The 24,145-nt window shown below is 37.7% G+C and overlaps 1 pseudogene; it reads left to right on the top strand.

Annotated features, from left to right (window-relative positions):
• Positions 1-5,666: 5,666 nt before the first annotated feature.
• Positions 5,667-21,310, top strand: LOC120103849 (annotated as a pseudogene).
• The last annotated feature ends 2,835 nt before the right edge of the window (positions 21,311-24,145 follow it).

The raw sequence follows: 24,145 nt of genomic DNA, 5'->3' as shown, positions 1-24,145 counted from the left end.
CAACGCAAACAATTAAATTTCAGATTCTAGTAAACAGATAATCATCAGAAAATATGAAAGAATAAGGGCAAGCTACAATAAAAAAAGGTTGTTGGGGGGGTGGGGGGGAGGAGGGTCACCGTGTAGAATACCTTTGCTATCCATGAACTTACTAATTGTCAGTCAGCATGATACAATCACGCAAATCAGGTAGGTTCTAGATTTTAAATTATTATTTGTTCCAGTTGCAGGTGTCCAAAGCATACGTCCTTCTTCTGTTCAAGAATAGCAACCATAACAGAGAGCAACACATGCAACCACAGAGATACTGCTTAAGAAGAAAATTCTGAGCTTTTGAAATATGACAAGAATATCATTTCTTTCATCAAGATATAGCCTAATACCCATAGCTCATTAATTGAATGAAATTAAAAGGGGTGAATAAAATTAAAAGGGGTAAATAAAAAGCATTTCTTATGAATTCTATCATCCAAGATATATCAAACTAAGGCTTAAATTGTTTGAAGCATTGGTTACTATTAATATCGAATGATTGAATTCAGTATGTGTGCTGACCAGGATCCCAATAATAAAAATCTTGAAATATATTAATCAATATTTAAAATCATGATAAAAAATTGTGTGGAATATTTTAATTAACAGAAAAGAAACAAAGCCATTCATAATTATGTCCAAGCTACCTCCACATGTTTGAAGCATGCCAATCGATTGAGAATTGGAATACGCAGACCATGTTAAGATCTTGATTCTGATCTGCAGATATCTGCAGCCTCTTAAACATGGGCCCACGCTAATTACTCCAATTCAGAGGCCTGATCCTTGACAATCTTAAAACTCATGGTGGAATGGCAACAAGAATAGCAACGAATAAGAAGCGTAGTTTTCTTACTTGATTTGTATATGTTGAAGCGCATCTGAAGCCGTACCCTGGAAATATATCCAGAAGTTCGAAGGACAATTTATCCAATTATTTTTCAAAAAAAAAAGAAACTAAACAAGTTTCCTTGTCTAGAAATCAGGGAAGCAAAAGCAGGAGAGATACATGAGATAAAAAGGGAGGCTTATTCTCTAGTCTCCTCTTGTTACAGATGAAGACCACATCGCCGAAACTCTCCGATGTGCAATTGATCGCAAATTGGAACAGAAGAGAAGTCTTCCCGCTGTCTCCGAAAAATAAAAAATATCTGTAAAATTTCTAAAGGCACCCTGGAAGTAATATAAAAGAGAAAGCTTGGAAACGAATAAATGGGAGATGGTATGGAGAGATACCTGCAAGGAGGCCCAGAGAGGAGCGTCATGGGTTGTATGGAATCCGGACCGCCTATTTGCCTCGTGGAGAAGAACCTCTCCACCATCGGGAAAAGAACCAATCGTGCTGATCAGCTGCTTGAAGAAATGTCCATACGATGGCAGGTGGGTCTCCCGTTGCTTCCTTCCTGGTCTTTGGTCCCAGTAGAGGCTTTTTAAGTTTTAGGGGCTCGTTTGGTTCGCAGGAAAAGGAGGGGGGAAAGTGTGGTCAACGGAAAGTAATGAAATGCCTCTTGTTTGGTTGGAGTTTTCAAAGGAGAGAGATGGGAAAGTTGTATTCTCATGGGAATATGATTCCCACATTTCATGGGAAAGTCTTTCCCATGAGAAACATGGGAAAGTTACTTTCCCATGAGGTGGGAATCACTCCTTTTTTATTTTTTCCCAAAAAGACCCTTCAGCATTAAAGAAGCATTAAAGAGGCATTAAAGACCTAATTTTTATTAAGGGCATAATAGGAATTATACATAACTTTCCTAGGAAAGTGGATGGTCAACCAAACATAAACACTTTGGAAATTTGTCACTTTCCCATGGTTAACCAAACATGCCAAAAGTACTTTCCTAGGTATCCTCTTCCTAGGAATCTGATTCCCAGGAATCATATTCCTAGGAGGAAAAATACTTCCCGCGAACCAAACGAGCCCTAGATGGCGGAGAGCTGGGTCGGAGCCTTGGCGGGCACCGGCATAGGGTTTTGTTTCCTTCCCTCCTCTTCTTTTTATTATTATTATTATTATTATAATTTTTTTTTATTTTTTACAATGATAATTCATATCAGTTTAGCATAAACACTAACCTCAGCATCAAGAGAAAGAAGACGGCATAAAGGAAAAAAAACAGAATCGAGTTCAGTCCAAAGAACCTCCCCTAAATGGTGAGCAGTAAAGGAGGCGACCCAATCTACAGACCTATTTAAAAGATTTGACGAGCACGCTCCTTTTATTTATTTGACACATATTATACATCAGTTATAATGAGCCATGTTGGGGGAAAAATGGATCACCCCATAAATACAATTAAAGCACCCAAATCTGACAGCAAGGCCGAGCTCATCCAGGCTAAGCTCATGCAAGCTGCCAAGCTCAGAAGGTCGAGCTCAGAAGGCCGAGACCAGAAGGCCGAGCTCAAAAGGCTGCCGAGCTCATTCAGGCCGAGCTCCGAAGACCGAGCTCATGCAGACCGAGCCGAGCTCAGAAGGCCGAGCTCGTCATCCACATGCTGCAGCCACGACCTGTCGCAGTCTCATGCAGGCCGAGCTCGTCATCCACATGCTGTAGCCACGACCTACAGCAGTCTCATTCAGGCCGAGCTCATGCACGCTGCCAAGCTCAGAAGGCCGAGACCAAAAGACCGAGACCAGAAGGTCGAGCACAGAAGGCTGCCTAGCTCAGAAGGCCGAGCACAGAAGGCTGCCGAGCTCATGCAGGCTGCTGAGCTTAGAAGGCCGAGCTGACCTCAGAAGGCCGACCTTGTCGTCCACATGCTGCGGCCATGCCCTGCAGCAGCCTCACCGCACCATGCTTTACTTGCCGGCCACGCCACGACATATCAACCAGGGACCATACCCTGCTACGACTGTCAACGCCTCACCATTCCCAAGAATGGGCTGCATTGCGCGCCACAAGCAAGCTCTGGCTGAATACCATCTCCTCTCATGATGGGAACGGGCCATCCACGGCAACTCATTACTTCCACGCCCACGTCGAATCGTGACGGTAACCCATTAATTCGCCCAGTCACATCACAGGTAACCCTGACACTCCCCCTATAAAAGGAGAGCTTCTCCCTCTAAAAAGGGGCTTCTTCCTCCTAAGGGAGGGCTTCGGACTTCTACATACAGTTCCTCTCCTTCTCCAAAATTATGCCCCCTCTGACTTAAGCATCGGAGGGTCGGCGCCGGAAACCCCGGCCACCGGCATTTTGCAGGTCTCCCGGAGGACGCCGCTCGTCGACGGACCGCCGTCCGCCATTCTCGTGCCGGAGTTCCTCCTCCTTAGCCGACGGCCGCCCCCGGGTCAAATTTCCAACAACAAGCCATATAAGGCCCCATAGTTTGTGCCCAGTAGTGATATGATTTCCTTTTTAATACATTTTAGGAACATAAAAAAAAAAAAAAAAGGTTGTGATGATCCTTGCACTGAGCAAAAATGCAAAGCATGCAGTATAGGAAGACTATACAAGAGCTCTCCATTTTCTAGATAAGTGATATAATAGCAACACGAGCATGTGTAACTCTCTATAGTGCAAAAGATACATTGCAGATGATCCGAAATCCTCTATCTCAGTCAACAAAAGATGATAAATAATAGCAGTATTAACCCGATTGATCACTATAGAGGAATTATCGTCGGACATACATTTGTGGGGTGAAGAAGCTTAATAAAATCAAAACTTTCCATCATGATCTTAACTCCGCAAGAAGAACCAAAGATGCTAGCCGAAACAAGTTGAAACCAATAAAGTTTGGATGCATGCTTTTCAATTTATCATACTTTCATTGAGATTTAGAGATTAGGGATATTCAAAAATTATGATTTATGGCATATGGCTTAAGGATATATATTTTTCTTTTTTAAAGGACGGCTAAAGATCTAGTTTGACCTATAGATCCAAACAATATTGATGGATCGGGTTTGGCCAATATTGATATCCAAACACAAAATATATGCAATAGATCCAAACTCATACATATTTAACATGGATAGATAACTAATATCTCATTAGCTAAGATCCATGTATATTTGCTTTTGTTTATAGGCAAATTTATCTAGTCAATGTTTCACATGACAAGATGTGTTTAATGTAGACTAAAACTTTGGAGGGAAAAAAAAAAAGAAAAATCACCATTTACACTAGAGTTTAAAGTTTGGTTCATTGAACTTCATCATTAAATTATATTAGTTTGTTAGCTATAAACTACTAAAACTTCATATATTCAATTTATCAAGGGATTATATTTAGCAAAATTTTCTTGCTATATTTTTAAAAGTAGTTTATTGATTGCAAAATAATAAAATAAAATTTGAAGAATATTTATTATGCATTTCTCACCGCAAGTTTTGAAAAACACCCAAATTCAACTGTAAATATAGGAAGGATCAATATTATTTTTTTTCTTTGTAGGAAAGACATCATCTCAAATATAAAAATATGGGTTTCATTCAGAGACCGTCACGTAGAAAATGGTTTTATGCATGAAGTTTTGGATGGAAGATGAATAAAGAGACCCACGAGTCGGATAATTTTGAACCATATATTTATTTAACAATGATACGACAAATTGAAAGTCAGTGTTCCAATTAATATTTCATGTTGTTAACATTTGTAGGGCAAATAACAAGCACAAGAAAATATTGGATGTGATGTTAATCAAAAACCTTCTAACAAATGCATCGCATAAATGTGAATCAAAACTACTTTTTTCGTATGAGAGAGATGCTATCTAAGTTATATTTGGCCAACGAATTAGCCGGAGCCTTTCATTTCATTTTTCTTCTAAACATTTTTCATACTCCAACGTGAGATTTGTTGGTTTGTTTTTTTTGGTAATAACACAGTGCAAGGCACGTGGGGCCGTGAGGCTTACTTCTACTTATTCTATTTTTTTTTTTCTTGTTTTTTTTTTTTATTGAAAACGGCAATTTATATAACTCTAACGTGGGAACATCCTGCCAAATCAGAAGAAAACAAAAAATACAAATGGGACGGAAGTTCTACTGTGGATGTCTAGTAGAACTCCTTGGAATGCTATGCAACATAGGAGGCGACCCAGTCTATTGCCCTATTCGCCTTTCGAAAAAACGTGTATTGCCTAAAACTCATCAATCTCCATAGCCCAACCTGTGGGTCTCACCAATAAGTGGGGTGACCATCTCCATATCTGTCCGTACCCCGGATCCAATCTACAACTATAGAGAAATCCTCCTCAGGTGCACCCCCCGGCCTCAAGCACCCGCCTCATATAGGATATGCCCGCCCAGGCTGCCTACAGCTATGCTCCAGCAACAGTGAGTCCTAGCATGCCCCGGCCACCTGTTGCAACCAAACTCCCAAGATGATCTCTGTTAATAAATCCAACCCCTCTTGGACCTCGCCATCCATTGTCACACCACCATCGAAATTCACTTTTAAATAACCAAGGAGTGAGGGCATCCAAGAAAAAAACCGCAAATCTGGGTGCTGAAACAGCACTACGGATACCTAGATGTCCCTGGTCATCCCAAATGAAAACAAGGCCCCGCAAGTGGGGCTTACTTTCGATTTCAATCAGGGCCGCACATCAAATACAAACTTCTCTTCGAATCAGGCACATGCACCGCACGTGTCGATTGCTGGTCCCTAATGCCCTAACCGGCTAGCCCTACTTCCCTCCCACGGACACCACAACACCCCTCTCCGGTCTCCTCTCTGTCTCTCTCGATTCCCTCCTTCAGCACCGCTGTTCTGCGCCTGCTTGCCGCTCTCTCGGCCGGCGCCACCGGAACCCCCTCTCCCCACCGCGCCGGTGCCCGCGTCTTCCCCTCGTATGCCCTCTCTCTCTCTCCCCCTCCCCCTCCCCGCTCAGGGTTCTGTAGTGTAGAAATCTTGTTGTTTGGAAGTTTTGACAGAAAATTTGACTCTATGTTTTCTGCTTATCTAGGGTTAGGGTTTATGTTATCTATTCTCTATCTGTTTTAAATAAATTACTTGGATACATTTGTGATTAAGGTTAGTACGGTAAGGTTTATGATGATAGATCCGGGTTTTTTCGCTCCGGGGATTCAAGGGCTGTTTCATTGTTTCTCTGTTTCGTGGGTCGGATCTTCAGTTTTATTTTTCTGGTTTTTATCTTTCTTGTTTCGATTTTTTGTTGGTTTCGAGCCTGTTGCTGTTCTTGGCTGAATTCGTCCCAAGATCAAGCAACCTACATGTTTTGTACCGGTGATAATGCTACTTTTAATGGATTCGAAAATAATTCTCATAAAAGCTTGATATTCATATGTTATTGAAAGCCAATCCAGTCCGAGCAATAATGTCCTTTAGAATTCTTGTTGGAGATCATTGAAAGACAAAGTTACAGATTTGTCAAGAAAAGAGATAAAGGAGTTCAACTAACAAAAGAAAAACCCTTTCCTTATGTACGATTGTGTGGTTATCTGGAATCACAGTGCTCTAGTTTCAATGTCTCATAATATTTCGAAACCCTAATTGTGGTAAAATTTTCAAATTAAGACGCTTAGTTTACTATTCCTGATTGGAGCATTGAAATCCTTATATTGACGGCAAAAAAACACCCTTTTTTCTAGCTTTCTAAATCTTTTTAATGCCGAAATCACTGAATAGTGCTGTCATTTTTCTTACCTCCACTGCAAATTAATACCTAGGTCCATGGCCCCCTTTGATCATTATATATTTTCACCTTTAAATTGGTATGAATAGTGTTTTGGGCTAATTTGGTTACTCAAGCTGTCCTTCTTGCTTGGAATTTGCATACTTGTGAACCAATTAATCAACTTTGTTTTTTTCCATAGTCATTTCCCTCTTTATCATGACATATTAGACTGTTTATGTGTTGCAGCATTTACCTGTGAATCTCTTTGGTTGGTTTGGCTGCTGAAAGTAGGATGGAAGATAGTCAGTCAGTGGTCTCTCAAGCATCCAATGCTGCAGACTATGTATCTACAGGTCATGTTCCTGCTGAGTACCCCATGACAGATTCAGCTGCTCTTTCAGGTGGTGAAAACCTTGTTTCTTCTGCACCTACTGCAGCTACAGATTGTGCTTTGTCAGATGGTACTAATCCTGACGACAGGAATATGTACAGTCAGGATCCCAATTCTGTTGCACAGAGTGCTACATATGGCATCACATATGAATCTAAGCCTGATGGTGGGGCTGCTGTAGCTAGTGAAAATGCCATTGGCCATGAAACAGTTGCAAGTATCTCTACTCATACAACTGGTTATGATTCCATGAATGGAGGTGCTGGTGAAATGGCCAGTTATCAACCTACAGGAGTTATTGAGAATGGAGATTTATCAAATGCTGTGGGTGGTACTGTTGTTCAACAACCATATGAAGATGGTATCAAAATTTTCTATTCCATTTTGACATGTGAAGTTCTTTTAGATATTGGTTGTTCTGAATCATTTTTGCTGCTTTTGTTCTTATTTGTTTAAAAGATCATCTGGGTTTTTGTATTTGTTTATTTGCACAGTTCTCACTGACATTAGTGACCTTTTTATTTAAATCTTCCTTTTCTATAGTGGTGTATACTGCTGAGGAGGAAAGATTATGGAATATGGTGAGAGATAATTGTTTAGACTTCAATTCTTGGACAGCCCTCATCGATGAAACAGAGAAGGTTGCAGAGGTATCACTGGACTTTGTTTATTTTTTGGAATATGCTGTTAAATCAGTGGTTTTCAGTTATCTGAACTCAGTTTCCAGTGTTATAGTCACAAACAATGTTTTTAGCATGTTGGACATATGAAGTTTGATTTATCATCAGTTATTTAGCTACTGTAGAGGTGAAGTTGGTTCTTATTTCATGTCATGTGTAGGGTGAAGTAAATCTTCAGGCAGAAACAGCTCTATCATATCCCACTGAACTAACTACTTGATTTTTCACCCACTTCTTGTTCCTATATTTTTGATGTTTTGTTAAGAATTCTTGTTAGACTCTAGCTATTAGGGTAAACTAGCTGTGCTCTTTTAACGAGTTACATTTCCCTAACTGGTTGTTTACATAATGTAGCAATTATCACTCCATGAAGAACTTAGAATGCTATAGTCAAGCATAATATGTCATTAGTACTATTTATATTATCTGTTAATGATATTTGCATAGGCAATCCATATATTGAGCTTGACTAAGTGAATGGATTTTGATGGATGCTACATGGGTAGCTTGAAAAGCAATGCAACTGGACCAACTTTATAAAGTTCTATTCTCATCAGGCATATTTTGAGGGTAAAAACAACATATAAGAATAAAATTCTGTTTCTCATATGAGGCATATAACCCAGAATAGATAAAGAAAAAGCCAGAATAAGAAGCATGGTTTGTCTGATTATTCAGGGATCTAATACATCACCATCATTTTTACTGCCCTGATTACAGCTACCATCTTCACAAGTTAATCCCACATATGAACATGCAGTACTTTCTACAACAACCAAACAGCCAGAAATCAGGCCAAGGAAGAAAACAAGTTGCCAAATTTTTTAAAAGCCACATTCTATCAGATACCTAACTCACCACATTGGCAAATTCCTTTTTTTGCCTATATGTATATATTTTAAGGAATGTTTAGTTTAGCCTTATATGCTGTTCAAAACCATTCATGTTTTGTGCTTTGATGACTATTTTGCCTGCAATATTATTGAAATTTTTCATATTTAATCGGAAAGAGAGGTATTAAGCTTTATGCAATATTAATGTTCCATATCATTTTTGGGCTCGTTTGGTTCGCGGAAAAAGAAGGGGGGAAAGTATGGTCAACAGGAAAGTAATGAGATGCCTCTTGTTTGGTTGGAGTTTTCAAAGGAGAGAGATAGAAAAGTTGTATTTCCATGGGAATATGATTCCCACATTTCATGGTAAAGTCTTTTCCATGAGGGGGGAATCACTTCATTTTTATTTTTTTCCCAAAAAAGCCCTTCAGCATTAAAGAGGCATTAAAGACCTAATTTTTATTAAGGGTATAATAGGAATTACACATAACTTTTTCAAGAAAGTGGATGGTCAACCAAACATAAGCACTCTGGAAATCTGTCACTTTCCCATGTTTAACCAAACATGTCAAAAGTACATTCTCAAGCATTCTCTTCCTAGGAATCTTCTTCCCAGAAATCATATTTATAGGAGGAAAAATGCTTTCCGCGAACCAAACGAGCCCTTTAAGTAAAGAACATCCTTTGAACTTGTTGACATTGATCTAGAAATATAGTTTTATGTTAAAGTGTATGATGGAATGAGCAAAAATCACGTTGATAATTAACGAGCAAAGTTATTGCACTTCTGGTAACTTTTTCCCATAATACCTCTTCCTATTTAGTGTTATAAGTGCAATAAGGATAATCCTTCACCTACTACTTGTTATGGAACTGAGCTGTTGTTCATACACCTGTGGTGACAACCAATGGGAAAAAGGACATAATAGTGCTGATTGTATGTGTACCATATAGCTAATATTGATTACTAACACATCCAACACATAGTAGTTATAAACCCTCCTTGTCCTAATGTCAGCAAAAAGAGAAAGGTAATGGTAGACCACGATATGAAATACCAACTAGGAAGGAGTAATACAGAATGTCCACCTAATAACATGCCAATCGAACAAGTTGCAACATTTATTAAGTGCGAGGTTCCGAACCCAATATCTTGCCATTATATGATGAATGAAGCTAAGATAAATCAAGGTTTTACCTACTGTTTTGGTAACTAGCTGGTACACCCTGTACTGAGTGTTGGTATGATACATGCCTTGGGTCCGACACTTGGTATGGAGGGTGTACTAGATAATGGTTCCCTACCAGCTGATATGGCTTGGTATAGAAACCTTGTGATAAATCTCCAGAAAACCTGTGAGGTTATGTTATCTGTGCTTCCCATAAATCAACATTATTCAGTATATTTGATTGCACAAAAAATGCTTATGGTGTTAATTTGAACATTATTGTGCAATCTATGAAAGATCTTACAACACTTTTTTTTTAAAAAAAATCTGGCTTGTCTTTGTGCAGCTAATGACAGCCACGACTTGTCTATTATTTAGCTAGGCCTGAATATCATAGCTCTTGTAATGTGTCCTCATGCCTTGAGATGGTGTCTTCCTAGCTGGGTTAGAGGATTTGGATCTAGTTGGTCCACATGCAACTGATAGTCATATGCCAAAAATAACAAAATATATGAAAAGAAGACTATTTTTTGGTTTCAGATGCATTCAAAATAGACTGTGAACAAATGTATTGTTGTTTACTACTTTCTAACTTTTTATTGTATTTATTTGGCACTTGCAGTACTTAAATTGTATTGAGGTTACTCATTTTATGCCTGCAAAATTTGAATTGAACTGACATATATTTTTCTTACTTATATTTTGTAGAATGACATTATAAAAATTCGGAAAGTTTATGATGCATTCTTGGCCGAATTTCCTTTGTGTTATGGATACTGGAAAAATATGCTGATCATGAGGGACGTCTGGACAGTGTCGACAAAGTTGTGGAGGTGTATGAACGGGCTGTCCTGGCAGTGACATATTCTGTGGAAATTTGGTTGCATTACTGTACGTTTGCAATATCAACATATGAAGATTTGGATACTATTCGAAGGTAATAGTCAAACAATCTTCCCCTCTAGTGTATTATATACATTTTTTTTTCTTGGTGGGACTTTTCATTGTGATTGGATACTAGTCATGGGTTTTTTGTGTTCTTACAAACTTATGGCATGAAATAGTGATAGCCACATGCATGGAGGAAAGGTTTGCTGCGGATGCACTTTAGAAACTCTTTTCTAATGTGCCAACCGTTGACTTAAGTCTTCTTGGTCTAACTCTTTTCATTTTAGTAGTCAGTACTTGCATCGCTATGCCTTCTTGTCCCTCCTCCCTGTATTTTATTCCGAAGGTCACTATAGTGGCAATGTAGTTCAAGAATTACTGCTTCTTTAAATTTGACACTCTTGAGGCTATCATTTGGTGCACTACTATTCAAGTGGTGCTCGGAAGATCATGCTCAGTTTTGGGCTAAGATGGCCCTTATGATCCCCTCCATTTATGGGCATGATATGAATATTTCAGGAAGGTAAATACAGTGTATTTGTGCCAACTTCGGAAGTGCCATCTGCTTTTGAAAAAAATCCATGCTATTAAAAATCTAAATCTCCTATTCATGCATGGACATGAATGCTTACTATAACTTCTTTGCATGTTTTTTTTGTTTTTCAGGCTGTTTGAACGTGGATTGGCATATGTTGGAACAGATTATGGGTCGCACATTTTGTGGGACGAGTACATCAGATATGAAGAGTCTCATCAAGCATGGAGTCATCTGGCCATGATTTATACAAGAATACTTGAGCATCCTATACAACAACTGGATCGTTATTATTATTGGTCATTACTCTTTTCATTGAACTGTTTTCATTTTCTACTTTGATATGCAAATTAAATAATGTGGCAATCTTGGTTGAGCTTAAGCTTTTTCTATAAGATTCGCTTATACATTGTTGTCTACACCTGTATTATTGATACTAAAATGGCTGCTGCTATGTTATTGCAGAAACCTTTCTTTATGTTTGTGTAAGATATTTGCTTTGTCCCAAATGACTTATTATGTTTGAAAAGGTTGAATGTTCCATTTTTATGTTCTTGTGAACGGTGTCACTTCTATAAACCTTGATAGTCATGCAATATTCAATATGCACTTTCATGTTGTGCTGCAATGAATTTAATAATACTGTCATAAATATAATAATATGGTATCAAGTTTTTGGTAAAATATGTGAATATTGATGATTGAACATAAAAGAAAGATGGAAAGAGTAGCAGTTAATTACAAGGAGGTCCATTCATAACTTTGTAAGAATGCATGTATCAGAAAGTTAAACCTCAAATGATCAAACTTATGAAGACATATTATTGAGTGGTGCAGTTTGTACTTTGGGGATGAATTTGGCCTCTATATGAGGTAAGATTACACTCGTGAGTGACATTAGGTGATGGATTTTAATGACTTAATCATTTGATGAGCACGCCTATTCTTGTTCCCATCTGTTAAACCGCATCCATGTTCCTATGTCTGACATGGTTGGGTTATGATGTACCAAAGGTTTGCCTGTAGGTATAAGTGATAGATGTTGATAAAACACTGATGTAATAGTTTTGAGAATAAATGTATAACTAACAAATTTCTGAGTGGAAAAAACACATGCTCTTTTAAAGGACCAGCAAATTTCTCAATGAATCAACTCCCAGGATGTTGCCAGTGATCTGTCATGATGTTGATGAGTTTGGGCAAATGGTTCTTTTGTTTAATGATGTTATTATCCTCTCATCGATTGTGCTAATGCCCTATTATCTGGTTGATGTGGCTCTATATCCTTAATGTGCTCTACTTATCTACAATGAGATGCATATTTACTTTGCTTCAAAAGTAAACACAATCATTGCTATGTTGATGCCATGGTTGCATACTGAAACATCCTCAAACTGCTGAGATGTGATACTTGAGGAAACATCTTGATGTGAATTTTGGAGTCAGTAGGAGAAAAAAGGAGGGAAGCATGAAATTCCTCATCCAAGAAAAGGTATAAAGGTATCTGACTAGCGAAATACCCCTCCTATATGTCTGGAAAATATAAAAATAATAGTAAAAAATAAGTAAGATAGTTAACAGTAAAAAGTGATTTGACAGAGTTAGATTTAACCTTATTTGCACCAAATGGATTTTTAAATTTGACAACAAATTGTTTAAGAAAGTAGGCTTAGCCTTTTAAACTTAGAGCAGACTTGGACACATTTCAAACTTAAACATACCTTTGCTTTGACTAGTAAGATATGAATAAAAATCTCAACCTCAAAGTTAGTTTTGGGTTGTACTAGGTCAAGAAAGAATTGAACATGACCTAACCATCTTAAAGGCCTACATTGGATTTAAATATACTATATTTTAGATTAACCATCTTGACCCATCCTCATGTGTGCAATTTTTAGTAGGTTTGACCACTATATGAACCATTTCTTGAAATCATTTTTTTGAAAATGTGGTAGTTGTTTGGAACCTTCTAATCTGCAGTCTGTTGCTATTGGCATTTCAGTTTTAAGGAGTTGGCTGCTAGTCGACATTTATCTGAAATACGGACTCCTGAAGAAGCTGCTATGGCAGCTGCCACTGCTGAGACTGGTGGCCAGAGTCTTGAGGGTGAGGTTCGTCCTGATGGTGTAGAGCAATCTCCAAAGCCTGTAAGTGCAGGTTTAACTGAGGCAGAGGAGTTGGAGAAGTATATTGCAATTAGGGAAGAGATGTATAAGAAAGCTAAAGAGTTCGAAACTAAGATCATTGGTTTTGAAACAGCTATTAGAAGGCCATACTTCCATGTCAGGCCTCTTGATGATCCAGAGCTTGAAAACTGGCACACCTATCTGGATTTTATCGAGAGAGGAGATGACTTTAACAAGGTACAAAACTGTTTCTGTTTTGAGTTTTGATTTGTAATTTTCAAACTTGTTAATTTTTGTATACTTCTGCTTCGAATGGTTATGAACTTACAGTTCAGTCATATTGGCTGCATTGTATGCTTTAATGGCTAGTATGTTCGATGAAGCTTTTAAAATGGGATAGTGAACTGAGGATAAAGCGTGGGCTTGTTGTTTGGTTTCTATGAGGCTAAGTACTTCAAACCCTCATTTGTCAGTCGACGTTCTGGGTTCATGATACATGTTGCACAATATTTGTTTTTTTAAAATTCGAATCTCATATATGCAGGTGTTTGCTTATTGCTTACCCACTTAACCATCTATCTATCAGGCAAGGATGGTCCCTTCTTTCATATTGAGGGGCCTCCCTTATCAGCTAATGGAGTACTCCTTGTTCACTTCTCTTTGTTGCAATAACATTTTCCTCTTAAGTTGAATTGATTTTTTTCCTTTTATTTCCTTCTTTTTCTTTGATACCGTCTGTATGCTATTTCAGGTTGTTAAGTTGTATGAAAGGTGTCTAATTGCTTGTGCCAATTATCCGGAGTTCTGGATCCGTTATGTGTTATGCATGGAAGCGAGTGGAAGCATGGAGCTTGCAAATAATGCTCTTGCTCGGGCTACTCAAGTCTTTGTGAAAGTATGATTCAGTTTTTCGTGGTTCTGTTCTTCTTCCATGTTTGTTTTTTGAATTAACCACAGTATGTACATATCTGTGGTGAATGATATATGTTAAGTATGACTTTCCGCCCATGATTTATAATTCGCTTTGCTTGTAACAATATGTGATTGCAATAACAAAAAGTTAGTTCTTCTCAGATAAACTTTTGCTGAATTTTGCAATTTAAAACATCCATGTCCTTTGTGACAGACTCCTCAAAATACCCCGGTTATTTTCTAAATTTTGTTATGGGCTACCTATCTGACACTACTGATTTCTGCTTTATATGATGCTGTGTTTTAAACATGAACATGCTATGATGGCAAAATTATGTTAATAAGTATGTAGATTAGCATGAATCTGTCTTTTGTAATGTTTCCGGAATCTTTGATTATACTATTTTCATACATATTCTTGCCATTGCATGAAGATATAATCAATAATAGGTTTGCTATACTATTTTCAGCGATGGTCAACATTGAGTTCTACGGGATGTATTTTCTATGATCAAGAATATTGGCATTTTTGTTTAGTTAATATAAGTATTGGTGAATTTTGGTATCAAGTTTAGCATTTAAACTTCTCCTATGCTCATTAATCAACTGTATATGTTCTATAAGCTAATTACACCATATTCATTTATTACTTGTGTAAAATGATGTGAGGCTTATTCCTTATCATTGGTGTAAGCCCACATTTGAAAATATTTTTGTCACCTATTACTACTCCTAACTCTTGACATTGCTCCAGGACACGTCTCAATGATATCAATATACCGTTTATGCACATCTTTCCTTCTTAAAGCCTACCAGGATTCATTTCATATTGGGTTTCTCTTTAACATTTGATTGTCAACCCACATTAACCCTGCACCTTTTTCATGGCTTGAGACCCACTTTTGCGCTGTTCAAATACGTAATTCATCTGAAGTTGCTGACATTTAGAACCACTTACATGTCTACTAGGCATAATACCATCTTTGTACAATACTGTAAATTATGATTATCTAGCATAATCCTAAATTTCAATTGCAGTATCGAATATTACTTCCTAGAAAGTGTGGTAAGATTTTTAAAGTTAATATCCATAATATCTTAAATTGGCAAGTTCAGATAAAAAAATATGACAATGAGGATGGTAGTTTACCTTTTTTTTTTTAAAAAAAAAAATTAACTGGCAAATACTAATATTTGTCATTTTGTTTTCCTTCCATAATGCTTACCAGTCATCAAATTTATTTTTAACAGAAGCAACCAGAGATTCACCTTTTTGCTGCTAGATTTATGGAACTAAGTGGAGATGTTATGGGAGCTCGTACAGAGTTTCAGCTTCTGTATTCTGAAATTTCACCTGGTCTGTTGGAAGCCGTTGTTAAACATGCAAACATGGAAAATCGACTGGTACTTATCACAATGGCCTTCAAAACGTATACTGATTATACATGGACCAAGATATTTGGCTAAGTTTCTCATGATTCTGCAGGGAGACAAGGATGCTGCATTCTCTATATATGAGAAGGCTATCGCTGCCGAACGGGAAAAAGAGCAGTCTCAAATATTGCCAATGTTGCTTGCACAGCATTCGCGATTTGCATATCTGGTAAGATTCTCGCTGTCAAAATCTGTGTTGTTTAGACATTAGGACATTCATAATACTAATGTAAAGTTTAGAGCTAAACCTTGGTTATTCTTTTCAAACCTATAGGAAAATGGGTATCTTTATGCACGCTAGAAAAAACTAAATTTGTATAGCTTTGCCTCAATGTTCGCTTACAGTGGTTTTTAAAATATTATCCAAGTTAAGACATCTGCCTAAAATATTCTATATCTTTCAAAAAATATTGCTGGCTGAATGTGCTTGCAAATTTTAGCCAATCTTTTTGTCAGTGTATGACTGCAGCACTTGAATGTAATCCGTTAGTCATTTAATAGTTAACCATTAAATGATGCAAAGGTTAATAAATAACTTGGAATTGACCATTTTGATATTATCCATTTTCATGATATACCCGATAAATCTATTCTGCTCTATGAGTTCATGAAGTCTCCATACATGGCTCCATGCTGTTATTTTTGAATTTTCTTGTAGGTTGTTGGTAATGCAGAAAAGGCTTGGGAAATTTTAGCTGGATCTCTTGAGCATATTCAACCATCCAAACCTCTTCTCGAGGTTTGTCTCCCTCAACTTTCTGCTATGCATCTTATCCAGCTGACAAATTTCTTAATATATATTTTCATAGTTACGATGTTGAGGATTTTCATCTGACTTGTGCAGGTTATCATCCATCTGGAGTCGATCCAGCCATCTCCAAAGCATGTTGATTATTTGGATTCATTGGTGGAGAAGTTCATTATGCCCAATCCTGAAAATCCCTACATGGCTAGCACCACTGACAGAGAAGAGATATCTAGCATATTTTTGGAGGTAGTTACTTGAAACAGTTAAGTTTTGCCTATTATCATGATAGACAGTAATCAATAGCTTCAAAATGGTAAAGAGTTAAATTTCTGATGGCTGATTTAGTGTTCTTGGCAGATTATGGAAGTTCCCATGTATTTGTTGCTTCCACAGGTTAGAGTATATGTTACAGTTGAGTTATAATTGTCTATAGTCCACATGTACTGACTAAAAAAAAGATTCATAGCTGCAACCTTTTCCCTTGGCGAGGGTTGTCTTGGGCTCCGATGCCCTGTCCGTCATATAAATGGTGATACAGGCCTCTAGGCAACCACCGTAACTACTACATTGATTAGAAGTGGGTTTATCACCATAATGATTAAGTTACATGTTGTAGTTTGATTGTTGGCATACTGTCCCTTGGGGTCTTGATGAATGTAAACAGTACTCAGAATAGATGTCAAAAGATATTATTGATCTTTAGTAAGAACTCTGAGAATGACCTATAAATTACTATTTTTCTTGGTTTCATCTTCCCATGTTCTATGCTGTGAGTTGATTCAACATTCCTTTTTCCTGCTACTACCATTTCTCTTTTGCAGTTATCGAGATGGATTCTGTTTTGACTGCTAGGAAGAATCTTTTCTGGGAGATTTATACTTGTTGGTTATATCTATTTAATTTTGTCCTGCATATTACATTGGATTAATTATTTGTATTTTTTGTTTTAGTTTTTGGATCTCTTTGGAGATGCGCAGTCGATTAAAAGGGCTGAAAATAGGCATGCTATGCTGTTTCTACGTCAGAAGAGCATGTTGACATCAAAAACACGAAATGCTGAAGATTTCCTTACCTCAGACAAGGCTAAAATAGCAAAGACTTATCCAGAACCAGGTCAATCAGTTATGGGAGCATACCCAAATGCACAGATTCAGTGGCCTGCTGGTTATGGACAAAAAGCTCCAGCATGGCCACAGACTTCTCAGTCACAAGGGCAGCAGTGGAATCCTGGATATGCACCACAGGTAGATTATAATTAATCCCTGTAAAATCTCTTAAGAATTTTGGTGAACTAATTTTATCATGTAATACCTCTTTGGCTAGTGGAGATGGATGCTGCTATGGTGGACAATAAAGTCCTTATCACTTATTATCTTTTAATTCTTGCCCTCATTTGGACCTCCGCATACTTTGAGCATTTGTGGATTCATTTCATGCATATATCACACCTTTTATTGAATAGCAATTTTATATTTTTAATGATTTCTGAAGTAGCCCTTTATTTTATTCTTGTTCAATGAAGATCTGTAAAGCAGATCCTGAATAGTTGGGACAAGGCTTGTTGTTTACGGTTATATATATCTCTGAGTATGATAATGGCACCAGAAGCCATAGTCTTGGGATTGAAGTCAAATTGATAGTGTTTGGCCATATTGTTATTCTTTATGTTTTTAATTAACTTTAATCATATTTTATTGTTAATATAGCTAATTTATGTTAATGGTACATAATTTCTATTTGGCCTTTGCTAAGTGCATTAACATGCATATTGTCTTGGATATGCTGTTTTATAATCTGCATTTTCTTGCTCTTTTTGTCTTTGTTAGCCTGGGTATGCTGCTTATGGAGGTTATGCTAATTATGGCCAACCACAAATGCCCACATCAGCTCCTCAGAATGCTTCTTATGGTGCATATCCTTCCCCATATGCAGTCCAGGTACGGAGGCTTTTCAATTTTTTTATGAAAAATGTGTTTGGGAACATCTTACATCCATCTAAATTTGATTTTGTTAGCTCTATCTTTGGTTGCTGTTGTAACTCAGTCATGTTTACAACCTATGGAGCAATCTAATCGTTACAGATACCTAAAGATTCTTCACATTAATATTGGTTCTGTGATTTATATTCTTGAGTATATCTTTTCCTGTAACAGAATGTTGACCTTTGGTGCACATATTACTTTGGTCTCAGATTGGGTCTTTTCTCATGTTTCATTCATCTATACAGAGTTCGCAGATGCTGTTATTCTTTTGTGGTTGGCAGCTGGCTCATGTTATAAATAAAATTTAAAAACACCTGGCAGATAGTAATTTTGTTGATATATTTGCTTACTCCCAGCCACATGCTCACTAAGGACTTATTGTTGGTTTAATTTCTAGTATGAAGCCAGAATATGCTTAAGAATAGCGGATTTCAAAAACATGATATATTTGTTCTGTTTAGAGTCTTTAGACTGATTTTATCTCCTCTCTTTTTTTCCTGTAATATAGTGCCTAGGAGTATAGTAAGGATTAATTTTCTGCATTTATCAGAATTGTTGCCTTTTCTTCCATTTTTCCTAGCAAGGTATCTTAAACCTTGATAGTGTATATTGTTAGGGACATTGTAATTGGAGAAAGAACATCTTCAATCTAGTCACTTGTTAACGCTGCCATTAAGTCTTTAATCATGGCCTCTCATCAATGTAAGTGTTCCTGCAGATATTGTGCTACTTAAGATGACTAATGGTTTCCATCTATAATAACTCTGTTAATTCAGGGTCTTGAAATTGTATATCTTTTATAGAGTTGTCACTCCAACCAGCAAACCTGACACCCAACCCAGATGTGACCTGACCATGACCCGGACAAGATAATGAATGGGTTGGGTATGGTTGCAAAGTTTGATCCACTAGAACTTTCAGGTTGGGCTCTTTTGCCCCCAAGTTCAACTCTAACACGTATAATTACCCAGTTTACTATGTACACACAAATATAATGTTATTTATAACCATTTTATAACGTTTGAATTTCTAAACTCCTAGCATATAGGACTTCGCTCTGGATTGAAGCAGCATAATGAATAAAAGGTAATGATATGTTAGAACATGTTTGGGTGTTTATACTTGACTTTCATTGTTATATAATTAATCATTAAATGCTTGTTCATGATTTTTAATTTTGTAGAGTGTATTGGATGTTTCATTGATAAACTTCTCAAATCATGGGTTTTTTAGCTTGATTAACTCTTCAAGATATAATTTTTGATACCCGATTGGTACCCAAACCTGATCTCCGTCCTACCTGAATCTGATGCAATTTTTATTACCCAAACCTGAACACGATCTGATTCTTTAGTGGATCGGGTGTGAAACAGAAGTTAGATTTAGGTACCCGACCCAACCCGATCTGAACCAATAGCACCCATAATCTGTGATTTGAGTTTTGAACCAGAACAAAAAAAAAAAAGAAAAAGAAATTGTAGTGTTTCTTATCCATCTTTCTTCTTACATGTGGTTTTTTAGCAGTAATTTTGTGTAGAATCTGTTTTGCTGCTATCTAGCATATTACTTGAAATCTGAGCATATTACTTGGGGTATTCTTATGTGTTGCTGGTGGTCTTTTAGCCAACTCCATGAATTTGAGGATCAAGTAGGCGATTTTAATGTTCTCAGTGAATGATTTCTGAAATTGTTAGAATTTTGCTTGCATTTACTAAAAAGATTCTTGCTTACAAATGCCTTTTTTCTAGCTTAATCAGTCTGTTTGTACTGTTATCCTGTTTTAGGCTGCCATATTTTGGCTGATAGCTGGTTCTGTTGCTTCCCTTTCTGATTGGTTTGACCATTTTCCAGAGTTCCTGAAAATAGTTAGCGTAGCCTGAAATATTAGGTTGACAAGTTCAGTTTTGTGCTTCCTGCTTTGGAATTCCCTGATTGGCACTGTTTTAGGATCATACCACTTCTTAGAATAGCTTAAAGTCCACTCAGATCATTTTTTGCCTCGCTTTTCACCTTGCTTGTAATTTTGCAGTTTCTATTACTGGATAATATCTCATTTTAATGGTTGTTGAGATCACACAGCTTACCTACTAATATGAATAGCTGGTCTGACAAAGTCTCGATATGACTTTATGGTTTATGGTAGGCTTATCCACAACAAACATATGCCCAAGCTGCACCAGCAGCACCAGCAGCGGCAGCAACTGCATTTCCTCAGCAACAAGCTCCCACCCAACCATATTATGGCAGTTACTACTGATTTGGTACATGTTTTCAAGAACAACTAATGCTGTTTTGTATAATAGGTGAGGCCTTTGCTCCTACCTTTTTCCTCTGTCGTAATGGTCATATCTTTCTTTTGATAACAATTCAGATTCATTTATTATTAAAGAAAAACAACAGTTATCAGGTAACGTTTTAACTGTGTTTATGCTCCAAGACAAAGGAGCATAGTGTGTGTGTGTTGGGGTTTGGGGGGCGGTTCTCTTTCCCGAGACTTGGAACATATTTAACCAATTTGGTGGCAGGTAGCCTCGTGAAACCTGAACTGATCTGACTGTGTATCCCCGCTGCTCTTTGGTGATCACATTGAATGCTGCACGCCTTCAAAGCCTGCTTTGATCCAGCTCTGGTTGTGGACGTGATGCAGAAGGTGACAAGTTGTCGTTGTTGAGGTTGTCGGTACCCACTGCATGAAGAGACCAACAATGTGTCATCTGGATTTCTACCGTTACGGTTTGATTTTCACGTTGATCTTCTGAGATGGATGGCCATTTGCAGAGATAAAGGGTTCCTGTTTGAATACACACAACCCGTTAATTGGGGGAACCAACTGTAGCCGTGTCATATGAGCGCACCAGCCAATATGTGCCCTTGTTTTTTAACTGTTTAGGCAGTCATGTAAACATGATTATCATAATATGGTTCTCAGGAAAACGCAATTTTGTGCAGGATTTTGATATATAAATATTTAGCAATAGCCACTTCACTGTACTCCCTCTCCTATGCTCATGCTTACACACTAGTACTGGACAATGGTGACGGTTTTCTTCAGCATTTGCAACAAAGGGGTGGTAAGTGCTCTCTCGCTAACAGATGCGAATCTCTTAACTGCTCTAAAACCGTTGGAAGCATCATGCAGAATAGTCCTTTTTTTTTTTTTTTAATGAACAGTATTTTTTTTCCCCCATCTATTTGGTTCATCTCCGCAATGCGAAGCCTTTTTCTTCTTCTCCTCCTGCTGAGCCTCCTGCTCTTCCTCCTCCGAGTCTGAATCCACTGCATTGGCAGCAGCCACATCCTCCCCCACACTACCAGCAGAATCTTGAAGTTCTTGAAGGCTGAACTTCTCGAAAACATTCTTGCATCCCTGGGAAAGCTTTCTTGTACCTTCTCGGTTGTGATCGGCGTTCTTCTTCCTGGCCTTAGGGTGGAACGGAACGAAGCCTTGTTCTTCTTCTTCTGCTTCCTCTATCTCCCGCCGCCGCTCGCTTCTTCTTCTTGGCCGGCGTCACAGGGGATCCTTTGTTGCTGAGAGTCTCCACCTTCGGGAAGCAGTTGGGGTAGGGGGTCCCTGTGGCTGCTTCGGCGAAAGCCATGGTCGCAGTGGAGAGCACTCTCTCCGGTAAAAACGAAACAAATGACATCTCGTTTTCTCTCTTTCCTCATCTTTTCTTCCCTTTTATCCCCTAGACATTCTTCCTCCCTCGTTATGATTCAGTTTGGGCTCGAGCTCGGCACCATCTTCCATCCTTCCTCCTTGCTCCCTTTCCTGAAATCTTCTCGTTCGATTTCGTCTGAGACCTAAACTCGGAGGAGATGGACTTTCTTCAAGATGGCTAATCTGGAGAGGACATCGAGCTCTTAACCTATATTTAAGAGGGGTGCCCATGTGGCTTTCTAGAAAAAGCAAAAAAAAAGGGGGGGCGACCCTCTCAATCTAAACCACCTGTATTGATAATTCTGACCACCCAAGAAACCAGCTGGAATGATGAAACACTAGCATATAACTTGCATTTAAAAAAAATAGTAATAATATGAGACCAAACCCCTCTCTCATGGATTAGTCTTTTTTAACTTTCTAATATTGCATGTAAATTTTTGCTTTCGAAATCTTGAGCATCTATTTCCATAAATTATAATAGCACTAGCTATATTATTTTGCTCTTTTGTACCTGAAATATCTAAATTACTCACTGAGGTTTCCATGCGTTATTTCTTTTTGGATCTTTGATGTGGGCAGGGGTATAGGAAAAGCTCCTTTATTCAACATCTCTACCAGGACTTCCACTGGCCTTTTCATTATTCTTATCCCTGGTCAATTCTTCATTTTGTCCACACCAACGATTTCGTGGATTAAATTTGCGAAGGTGGAGAGAGGAGAGCGAGAGCCCAAAAGTAGACTGGAAACGAGACGAAATTTGTCTGGTCGAATTGACGTGTCCATCTTGCTAGTCTTTGATGACCTGGCATCCTCAATTTTTATGACTAGGATTCTGGGACGGAGAAGCCGGGTGACGTAAAGGAAACATGGAATTTTCAACAATTTTTAAAATTTGTACTTGCGTGTTTCCTTTTGAACCATTCTCGACAAATAAAAAAGTTAATATACAGATTTTATAGTTAAAATTCTGTATTTTATTAATATTATGTATAGTCTCTTTTTGCAATTTAACATAATATTATTACACATTACTCCTACAAACATAGATAGTATAAGTAATATCTGATGAAGCCATCCTTTCACATCAATACCTTCAGTCCAAGTGAGTAATGTTATTGACTTTGTTGAAGAATTCTGTTTCTTATTCATCAGAAAAGGCAGCAAAGATATCTTTATCACCATCAAAAAATACCATACAATTAAAACATTATTTATGTTTATAGAGATGTTGATTTTTATTGACATTGAGCCTATGTTATGTTTATAGCTAGTTGAAGCTAGGTAATTAATGATTCAAATATATGATTTTTTGAAGCTCGAAAGAAAACATGATCTAACCTCCTCGGTACATTAAAGTTTTTTTACATGCATTCTTGATCCTATGCAAAGACTAGATTAGGCTTAGAGTTGATTGTGGGCCGGCCCTCGAGCCTAATCTATGTTTATTTTTAGTTGGATTTCGAGCTGGATCTATTTTCAATTTGATATTGTTGTTTCCAAATCTGGCCCATGAGCAGTTCTAATTGTGCGGTGGTTTAGCTTTTCGACTAGCTACTCTGGCCCATTTTTTATGACTATATTTTTAAGTGTATGGGTTCTTTCATTCACTATTTTTTATACTCAATTAATCTAAAATTTTGCCCATAGTCCTTCATCTTTTGTTCGGATTTTGATTTGACGTCATTAAAAAAATACATCTTAATTAATTCAACTCTTGCTCAAGCAAAAAAAAAAAGAAACAACAGTAGTATGTTAAAAAAAAATGTTCATTGCGATCAATGGATTCTCACATATACATCAGACGGGCTCGCAAAAGCAGGAAAGACTCTCCCATGTCAACTATTACGACCTCTCGCATGTGAATAGAACGTGCCCATGGTCCTAAAGTGGGGAAATTTATTTTTTATATTTCTTTTTTGGGTAAAAAAATTAATTATCATTTTTTTCTCGTTTTGCCCATTTCTATTTCTAACGTTGTTGGCCTACATTTACCGTGTTGAACGTTCGGTTCATCGTTGACTCCGACCGAGATAAATTAAATATCATCGTATTTCAGATCAGCACGGCATCATTCAATGCCCCACCGAATCGTCCTTCCAAATCATCCGCCGGCCACATTCGGCAAGTCTCGTAGAGAGCCATCGCCAAAATTTTCAAAAATAAAT

The sequence above is a fragment of the Phoenix dactylifera genome, unplaced genomic scaffold (assembly GCF_009389715.1).
Source record: "Phoenix dactylifera cultivar Barhee BC4 unplaced genomic scaffold, palm_55x_up_171113_PBpolish2nd_filt_p 002198F, whole genome shotgun sequence".
Classification (NCBI taxonomy): Eukaryota; Viridiplantae; Streptophyta; class Magnoliopsida; order Arecales; family Arecaceae; genus Phoenix; species Phoenix dactylifera.
The sequence above is the reverse complement of the archived record's forward strand: the minus strand, read 5'-3'. Positions and strand labels throughout refer to the sequence as shown.